Below are 8,405 nucleotides of genomic sequence, written 5' to 3'. Positions count from 1 at the left end.
CTGACTTGAATTCCAGCTCCCCTTCTTACTGGCTTGTGATCTTGGCCAAATGTTTGCTTCTCAGGGTTGTTTGGGATCATGTATACATAGAAAGCCCTTTAAAAAAAAAGTTATCCTAAGATCTTATATAACATGAATTTCTTCAGTCTCCATCAAACATTTAAAAATTTATAGGCTGGGGGTCATGGCTCACGCCTGTAATCCCAACACTTTGGGAGTCTGAGGCAGGCAGATCACTGGAGTCAGGAGTTCGAGACCAGCCTGGTCAACATGGTGAAACCCGATCTCTACTAAAAATACAAAATAAGCCAGATATGGTGGTGCGTGCCTGTAATCTCAGCTACTTAGGAGGCTGAGGCAGGAGAATTACTTGAACCCAGGAGGCAGACGTTGCAGTGAGCCAAGATCGCACCATTGCACTCCAGCCTGGGCAAAAAAGAGTGAAACTCCGTCTCAAAAACTGTTATTAAAAAAAAACAGAGCAAAATTGGCCTGAATTTAATTTCTCCCTTTCTCTATTATTACCCATAAAATGGAGATTTAGGAGTGAAATGATGTGTTCAAAGGCAGGAAATATAAAAACACAAGTAATAGAATTGGGAGAAGGATGACTAATTCTTCTCCCAGTTCTGGATGGTGTGGCGCCGTCACAACCAAAAGATGTGACGATGACTACTTTACTGAGTTAATAGTTTATCATTTCAGTACTGTAGATCTGAACTGCATGCTTAATTCAAATTCCATGATAAGGTAATATCAGCTCCTACCATTCTACAGGCATTGTGCTAGGAGCCCAAGGGCCACAAAGGTAAATGAAGCACTCCCCTTACCCTGGAGAGCCAGAACTCTAGGAGAGATGGGACCCGACCACATCCCCTCCACAGTTGAATCCTAGGTCTTCCTGCCTTGACAGCCTGTATTCTCTGTGCCTTCAGTATCTATTTCAGGAAGCCCCCAATAAATGTTAACCATTTTTCTGATGGCTTGGTGAAAGAGGTAGGCCAGGATCATAATTTAGGCTTGGAAAAAACACTGCAGCTAAGCTAGTCTTTGCATTAAAGATCAGAGACAGGCAATTGAGTCTTTATTTCCAGTCTGTACACCACAGCTGCCAGTTAGTTTATATTGCTATTTATCTAGGCATCATAATTCAGCAAACAATGAAACAGAATCCCTGGCCTGATGAACTTCAGTTAGATTTTACTTCATCACTGCAATGAGACCTGGTAAAATTCCCATGCAGACAGTGTCTGGTGTTATCTCTACTTCCACCTTCCAGGTTCTTCTCTGGCTCCACTCTTCTCAATCCACTCTATGCACTGAGGCCTGGAAGGATCTGGCTTCAGCTTCCCTCTCCCACCTGGCTTGTGGCTCTTCTTCAGCCCCAACCTCACCACGCTGTAGACCCACTGGCCTGTGCATTGCTCCTTACACGCACACCAGCCTTAAGATCCTCACTGGCTCCTTTTCATCACTGAGGTCTTGCCTCTTCGACGAGGGACTTCCCTGACCCCTTCTTCTTAAGTAGCCCCACTGAGTTACTCTCTATCCTGTCATCTAGCTGTATTATTCTGTGTAAGAGTAAATATTATGTTAACTCCAATGCACTTAGCCTAACTGGATTATCTTATTTATTTGTTGGCTAAAAATATGTATACCTAAAATGGAAACAGGCCAAGCTCAGTGGCTCACGCCTGTAATCCTAGCATTTTGGGAGGCTGAGGAGGGCAGACTGCTTGAACTCAGGAGTTGGAGGTCAATCTGGCCAACATGGTGAAACTCTGTCTCTACAGAAAATACAAAACTTAGCTGGGTGTGGTGGCGCACACCAGTAGTCCCAGCTACTCAGGAGACTTCAGTGGGAGAATCGCTTGAACTTGGGAGGTGGAGGCTGCAGTGAGCCAAGATTGTGTCACTGCACTCCAGCCTGAGTGACTCTGTCTCAAAAAAAAAAAAAAAAAAAGGAAACACTTCTCATTGCCTACACTACTACCACCTTGGTTCAAGTCACATCTCCTGATAGGATTTAGATGTCCTGCCCAAATCTCATGTTGAAATGTAATCCCCAGTGTTAGAGGTGGTGCCTGGTGGGAGATGATTGTATCTTGGGGGCAGCTTTCTCATAAATGGTTGTCCACCATTCCCTGGATGCTGTCCTTGAGCTAGTGAGTTCTCTCGGGATCTTGGTGGTTTAAAAGTGTGTGGCACCTCCCCCTTTCCCTCTTGCTCCTGATTTCGCCCTGTGAAGTGCCTGCTCCCACTCTGCCTTCCACCATGATTGGAAGCTTCCTGAGGCCTTCCCAGGAGCAGATGCCAGTCTTATGCTTCCTGTACAGCCTGCAGAACAGTGAGCCAATGAAACGTCTTTTTGTATAAATTACCTAGTCTCAGGTGTTTCTTTTTTTAAAACATATAGAACGCTTCACAAATTTGCATGTCATCCTTGCACAGGGGTCATGCTAATCTCCTCTGTATCGTTCCAATTTTAATATACATGCAAGAACAGCCTAATACATCCCTTGTGAGGGTGACTGCAGTGACTTGTCTCCCCTCTTCCACTCTGATACACACACCCAAGATTTCAGATCCTCTGAAAATATAAGTCAAATCTTGTCATTCCAGTGCTCAAAAATCTCTGATTAACTCCTTATTTCCCTCAAAGTAAAAGACAAAGACTTGGCTGGGCCTGGTGGCTCACGCCTTTAATCCCAGCACTTTGGGAAGCTGAGGCAGGTGGATCACAAGGTCAAGAGATTGAGACTATCCTGGCCAACATGGTGAAACCCCATCTCTACTAAAAATACAAAAATTAGCAGGGCATGGTGGCTCACGCCTGTAGTCCCAGCTACTCAGGAAGCTGAGGCAGGAGAATTGCTTGAACCCGGGAGGCGGAGGTTGCAGTGAGCCGAGATCACGCCACTGCACTGCAGCCTGGCGCCTGGTGACAGAACGAGACTCTGTCTCAAAAAAAAAAAAAAAAAAAAAAAAAAAAACGCAGTCTTTCCAGTGGTCTTGCAAGCCATAGTGACAGATTCCTTCATTCCAAGTTGAAAAACAAAAAGATACTGGTTGTTCTTTGGTCATAGTGACAAGAAACAACCAGAATCTGTTTTAATCAATCAATAATAATCTCTTGATCAGTGACTTGCTTCTGAAAATTAGCCAATCAGCAACAGCCACATTCCACTAATCTTTCTTCCACAGCTAAAGGTCAACTCATCTCTAAACAGTCCAGCTTCTAAGAGTTCGCCAACTTCCAAACCCCATGCTTTCCAAAACACGACATAAGAGTCACAAATTCCTTTGTTCAGAGACATTCTATCTTACAAGTACTGCTGTCCTCTGCTTAGCAAGAAATATATTCAGCACTTAATTGTTGCAGATGAGAATGGTGGCCCCTTCACTGGTCAAGGCCCTGTGGGATCTTTGATCTGTTCCCTTTCCACTCCCCCTCTACCTTCATCTTCTCCTACGTTTTCCCTTGCTAATTGTACTCCTCACTGTCCTTATTTCTGCCAGGAATGCTCCTGCCTCAGGGGCTTTGCACTGGCTGTTCCGTCTTCCTAGTACATTCTCCCTCGTATATCCACATAGCTCACTCCCTTACCTCCTTCTCTGTCTTAATGGGGCTAGCCCTGATCACTGATCTCAAAATTGTAATTTCAACTCCCTACCCCCACCCAGCTGTAACCCTCTAACACACTATATAATTTCCTTATTTATTATGTTTACGATGTGTCGTCTGTCTCTTCCCACTAAAATGTAAGCCCTATGAGGACAAGGAATTTTGCTTGTTTTGTTTACCAGTGCATCCCATGCATCTAAAATAGTGTCCAACATTCAGTCAGTACTCAATGTTTGTTGAATGAATGGACTTTGAATGTTTCACCTTTTTGGAATATAAACTCCTTTAGTGCAAAGACCTGGTGTTCACTTTTGTATTCTCAGAGCCTAAAACAGTGCCTGGTACGTAGTAAGAGCTGCATAGGTATGTATTAAATGAATGCATGAGCAGGTATTATATAAAATTGTTTTAATTGATAATATAAATGACCTTGAGATTACCAAAGCCTTTATGTGCCATCTTCCTCCATAGAAACACAGTTAATGAACACATTTAAAATTGCTCACATTATTATGATGTGTTAATCAAAAAATCCAAAACATATTCATCACTATTTTCTCAGATATTAGATAAGTTAATAGACAAAAATGACTAAAAAATCTGGCTGAGGGGGGTGGCTCATGCCTGTAATCCCAGCACTTTGGGAAGCTGAGGTGGGTGGATCACGAGGTCAGGAGATCGAGACCAGCCTGGCCAACGTATAGTGAAATCCCGTCTCTACTAAAAACAAAAATTAGCTGAGTGTAGTGGCACGTACCTGTAGTCCCAGCTACTCCAGAGGCTGAGACAGGAGGATTTCTTGAACCTGGGAGGCAGAGGTTGCAGTGAACTGAGACCACATCATTGCACTCCAGCCTGGGTGACAGAGTGAGATTCCATCTAAAAAAAAAAAAAAAATCTTTGATCAGCTTGAACAAGCAGCAAGATCACTCTCCTTCCTCGAGCTGCTGAGGCTGAGGACAGGAGGAAACCCTTGTCTCTGATAGAAAAGCAGAGCAGAGAACATTTCTTTTCTCATTTCCTTTATTTTTTTTGCTTAAAAAAAATAAAGGTCTTGGGTCTTTTCCAAACTGGTGTCCCTGTTTATTAACATGGCCATATTAATCTTCCTGAAAACTTGGTTGTTGTTGTTTTTTTTTTTGATCCTACATATGAATGCCAGGTCATAGAAAACATAGTTCTTATTGTATTACTACCTTTTACAAATCATGAAAATAGCTCTCATCTATTACATAGTTACTGTGTATCAGGCACTCTGCTAAATACTACCTGCATGTTTTCTCATTTCAGCCACACAATGACCTTATGAAATAAGTGTTATTTACCCAACTCAAAAGACATGAAAACAAGCTCATAGTTTAAGAAACCAAGACGTTGACTGGGCGCGGTGGCTTACTGTAATCCCAGCACTTTGGGAGGCTGAGGTGGGTGGATCACCTGAGGTCAGGAGTTCAAGACCAGTCTGACCAACATGGAGAAACCCCATCTCTACTAGAAAAAAAATACAAAATTAGCCAGGCATGGTGGCACATGCCTGTAATTCCAGGTACTCAAGAGGCCGAGGCAGGAGAATCATTTGAATCAGTGAGGAGGAGGTTGCAGTGAGCCAAGATTATGTCATTACACTCCAGCCTGGGCAACAATGAAAAAAAAAAAAGAAAGAAAGAAAAACCAAGAAGTCACACAGCTGGAAGGCAGGCTCAAACCTAGCACCAGTCTCTCTTACTTAAAAAATAGAAATAAAACACTATTTATTCAAAGGATCCTAATAGACTTTTCTCTAAAAAAGATACACAGATGGCCAAAAACCATATGCCAAGATGCTCAGCATCATTAGTCATAAGGGATATGCAAATCAAACCACAGTGAGATACCACTACACACCCACCTGAATGGCTAGAATCAGAAAGATCCATCATAACAAATGTTGTCAAGGATATGGAAAAATTAGAACCTTCATACAATGCTGGTGGGAATAAAAAATGATACAGCCACTGTGGAAAACAGTCTGGCAGCTCCTCAAATGGCTAAACATAAAAGTTACCATTTGATCCAGCAATTCCACTCCTAGGTGTATGCCCAAGAGAAATGAAAATATATGTCCTTACAGAAACTTCTACATTTATAGCAGCTTTCTTCTTTTATTTTTATTAAAAAAATTTTTTTTTTCGAGATAGAGTTTCACTCTTGTTGCTTAGGCTGGAGTGCAATGGCGCAGTCTCAGCTCACTGCAAACTCCTCCCGGGTTCAAGCGATTCCCTTGCCTCAGCCTCCCAAGTAGCTGGGATTACAGGCATGCACCACCACACCTGGCTAATTTTTGCATTTTCAGTAAAGACAGGGTTTCACCAAGTTGGTCAGCCTGGTCTCAAACTCCTGACCTCAGGTGATCCACCTTTCTAGGCCTCCCAAAGTGCTGGGATTACAGGTGTGAGCCACCACACCTGGCTGCAGGTTTCTTTCTATAGCCAAAAAGTGGAAACAATCCAAATGTCCATCAACAATGAATGGATAAACAAATATGATATATCTATGCAATGAAATATTATTTGACCATAAAGACAAATGAAGCTCTAATATATGCTACGACATGGATTAACCTTAAAATCATTATCTAAGTGAAAGGAGCCAAACACAAAAGACCACAGATTATATTATTTCATTTATATTAAATATCCAGAATAGTCAAATCCATAGAGAGAGAAGGCAGACTATTCTTTGCTGAGGGATAAGGGAGAAGATGGGGAAGCAGGAGGTTTGACAGCCAAAAGGTACAGAGGTTCTGTTTGAGGTGATGAAAATGTTCTAAAATTGTCAGAGCCAGGCACAGTGGCTCACACCAGTAATCCCAGCATTTTGGGAGGTCGAGGCAGGTAGATCACATGAGGTCAGGAATTCAAGACCACCCTGGCCAACATGGTAAAATCCTGTTTCTACTAAAATTAAACAAATTAGCCAGGTGTTGTTGGTGCTGGGGGTTGGGGAGAGGTGCTTGTAATCCCATCTGCTTGGGAGGCTGAGTCAGGAGAATCACTTGAGCCCAGGAGGCAGAGGTTGCAGTGAGCCAAGACAGCACCACTGCACTCCAGCCTGGGCAATAGAATGAGCCTCTGTCTCAAAAAATAATAAGAGAAAAAATTTTTTAAACTGTGAGGATGATTGCACAAATCTGCGAATATACTAAAAAACAGTAAATTGTACACTTAAAATTTGAAAATTGTATGGTATGTAAATTATATTTCAATAAAGCTTTTACCACAAAAATCCTACCTTTTTTTATGTGTTCGTACCTTTTTATATGTGAGGCACACACAAATTGATAAGCAAAACATTAAATTCCCAATAGAAAATTGAGCAAAGGCCATAAAATAAAAAACTAATAAAAGAAAAAATACAAATGGCTGATGAACATGAGGGCAGGGAAAAAGGTTTAATTCAAAGACAAATTAAAACAAGGGAAACCTAATACATAAGGAAATAATTTTGCAGCAAAGATAAAGACGAAGATGTAGTGAGATGAATTTTTGTTTGTTTGTTTGTTTTTGTTTTTTTTAATAGGCACAAGGTTTTGCCATGTTGCTCAGGCTTGTCTTCAATTCCTAAACTTAAGCAATTTTCCTGCCTCAGCCTCCCAAAGTTCTGGGATTATAGGCATAAGCCACTACACCCAGGCTGAGATGGGTGCTCTTATATACTGACAATGGGAGAGCTCTCTGGAAAGCGGTGTGTGCTTTAGCAGCTTTTTTTATTTTATATATTTTTTTTAGATGGAGTTTCGCTCTTGTTACCCAGGCTGGAGTGCAATGGCGCAATCTCGGCTCACCGCAACCTCCGCCTCCTGGGTTCAGGCAATTCTCCTGCCTCAGCCTCCTGAGTAGCTGGGATTACAGGCACGCACCACCATGCCCAGCTAATTTTTTTGTATTTTTAGTAGAGACGGGGTTTCACCATGTTGACCAGGATGGTCTGGATCTCTTGACCTCGTGATCCACCCGCCTCGGCCTTCCAAAGTGCTGGGATTACAGGCGTGAGCCACCGCGCCCGGCCGGCTTTAGCAGCTTTTAAGGTATTTGTATTAATCTGTTCTCACGCTGCTAATAAAGTCATGCCCGAGACTGGGTAATTTACAAAGGAAAGAGGTTTAATAGACTCAGTTCCACATGGCTGGGGCAGCCTCACAACTGTGGCACAAGGTGAATGAGGAGCAAGTCTCGTCTCATGTAGCGGCGGGCAAGAGAGCATGTGCAGGGGAACTTCGCTTTATAAAATCGTCAGATCTCATGACACTTACTCACTATCATGAGAACAATGCGGGGAAGACCCACCCCTATGATTCAGTGACCTCCCGCTGCGTTCCACCCATGACCTATGGGAATTATGGGAGCGACAATTCAAGATGAGATTTGGGTGTGGACACAGCCAAATCATATCAGTGTTCTTACACACGGCATCAAAAAATCTGTCACAGGAAATCATTGTAATACAGGCAGTAAGGTATTAAGTAGTAAGATATTCATAACAACACTGTTAACAATAGATAAAATTAGAAGAAAACTATGTGATAAGCAAATTAAATGATCCCAAGGCTCCGCAGCTGCTGGTATTTACAGCTTTGTGTATTCTCCCCGGGGGTATGGGCTGGACTTACCGACTCACTTCTTTTTTTTCCCATTTTTATTTATTTATTTTGCTTTTCTCTATTTTTCCTTCTATTAATATAGGTATTTTAAACTTTTTCTTTTTAAAATTCTGTACAACTACTATGATTTAAAGAGGGAAC

General features: G+C 42.2%; 1 non-coding gene across 1 annotated transcript; it reads right to left on the bottom strand.

Moving 5' to 3' along the window:
* Positions 1 to 2,406: 2,406 nt before the first annotated feature.
* On the bottom strand, positions 2,407 to 2,516 carry LOC120365129 (U6 spliceosomal RNA). Its single transcript, XR_005580148.1, has one exon. It is a non-coding gene; the product is annotated as a U6 spliceosomal RNA (small nuclear RNA).
* Positions 2,517 to 8,405: the final 5,889 nt, after the last annotated feature.

This window comes from Saimiri boliviensis, chromosome 7 (assembly GCF_048565385.1).
Source record: "Saimiri boliviensis isolate mSaiBol1 chromosome 7, mSaiBol1.pri, whole genome shotgun sequence".
Taxonomy (NCBI): domain Eukaryota; kingdom Metazoa; phylum Chordata; class Mammalia; order Primates; family Cebidae; genus Saimiri; species Saimiri boliviensis.
This window is presented reverse-complemented; position numbering and strand designations above follow the sequence as displayed.